This window comes from Neofelis nebulosa, chromosome 8 (genome assembly GCF_028018385.1).
Source record: "Neofelis nebulosa isolate mNeoNeb1 chromosome 8, mNeoNeb1.pri, whole genome shotgun sequence".
NCBI lineage: Eukaryota > Metazoa > Chordata > Mammalia > Carnivora > Felidae > Neofelis > Neofelis nebulosa.
Window position 1 is genome coordinate 10196942 of NC_080789.1, and position 1761 is coordinate 10198702.

The following is a 1761-nucleotide window of genomic DNA, read 5'->3' on the forward strand; positions in this document are numbered from 1 at the left end:
GCTGGGGGCGGGGCATCAGAAAGGAGGGCGTGGCCAGCAGCCAGCCGCGAAAGAGCAGTTGAATGGGTGAGGCTGCCGAAAAAGAGAGCTTCTGGCTGACCATTTTGAGTTCCTTAAAAAAGGAATATAATTTAGAAAACAATGCACGTATCTTAAGTTTACAGCTCCATTGTTCTTCACCTGTCTACACACCTGTGAAATCACCACCTGATGAATTGTAGGCGACTGTCAGGACTGCAGCGGGCTCCCTCCAGCCCCTTCCCATACAGTGTCCCCCACTCCCGTACAGACACAGGACGCCACCCTTCCGGATTCCATCAACAGGTGATCTTCTGACTCCAGGAGGTGGGAGGAGGCCGTGCGCGCAGGAGCCCCCACGGGAGGAGGAAGGCCTGGGCCCAGCAACTCCTCCGGTGGGTTTTGAGGGTCAGAGACTTGTGCACCTGTTTGGAGGCCGAAGAACCCTTGGGCGGGGGGCGGGGGGGGGGCGCCGGTGACGGGCTGCAGAAGGTTTAGAGGAGCGGGGAGAGGAGGGGACAGAGGGAGAACCTGGTCTGGGACAAAAGGAGGGGCAGGGCCTCCACCGGACTCGGTTCGGTCACTTCCCCTGTGTGGCTGGTCACCCGCAAAAACACAAGCCCCTGGTGTCACTGCGCTGCTCCTTCCTAGACGGTGGCCTCCCGTCTGCATTCCTACCTACAACCCAGGGCCTCCCACGGGGAGTGGACCCGGCGGACCCCTGTGGCCAGCTCCAGGGGGGCGGGGAGGCCACTCCGGCAGGGCTTTAGCGAAGGGAAGAGCCTTCTACTCCAAGATCCTCTCGCCCTCTGCCGCTCCTCCAGCCATGCCCTAGTTGAGAAACAGATGTGGGCAGGGTTGGAGCTAAGAACGCCGAGCCCTGCGTCACATCCTCCCTCCCAGAGCGCACCACACAAGCGCCGGCAGAAACGCGCCGGTCAGTCCGAGGGATGAACACATTCCGAGCTCCCGCCTCGCCCGGCCCGATCCCCAGCCTGTACGACTCTCTTACTCACGCCACACTTCTCTGGGGCCGTGACCCTGCCGTGGGGGAGAAGGGGTCTGGTGCGCACGATCGATGTTGCCGTGGTGACACCTGTCCCCTCCCCTCCTCCTCTCCCTCCGGCCCCTCCCCGCCTCCTCTTCTTTCAGCCTCTCTCCAGCAGCTTCTGTGCCCTCCCAACTGCGTGAGGCCGCAGCCCCCACAGCCTCCTGAGGTTCAGGAAGCTGCCCTTCGGGGCCTGGCTTCACCCAGGCTGTGCTGCCCCTACAGGAGAGGCTGTCGGGACAGGGGAGCAGCCCAGCCGGCTTCCCCGGGTGAGCAGAGTGGAGGGCCCAGCCCTGGGGCACAAGGAGGCTCCCCGGGGACTGTAACCTGGCCTCCTGCAGGTCCCGGGGGAGAATAGCACCGGAGGTAATCACACCTCCCAGCTTTTCATCTCAGCATCTTCAAAGCACCCATGATGAAGGGGCGGCCCCTTTGAAGTTGTACCCAGTCACTGTAGCTCCGAGGCTGGCACGGCCCAGCCTCTTGCTTTCTCCTCTCCTCCCTCTCATCAAAGCCTCTCTGAGGAAACCCTGGACCCTGCCTCCCTAGCTCCCCACCTGCAGTGAACCTCTCTTTCCCAATGGCAGCCCTCCAGGGTAGCTGGCCGCAGCCTGGGATTTTGTAGAGAATCTGACCCATGTTCCTAGGAACTCCAAGGAAACTGGCAGTAAATCCTTCTCTTTGGCCTGCTTTCA

General features: G+C 61.9%; 1 long non-coding RNA gene across 1 annotated transcript; it reads left to right on the forward strand.

Moving 5' to 3' along the window:
* Window positions 1–1761, forward strand: LOC131483930 (uncharacterized). Its single transcript, XR_009247939.1, has 2 exons — window positions 1–324; window positions 1171–1761. It is a non-coding gene; the product is annotated as an uncharacterized LOC131483930 (long non-coding RNA).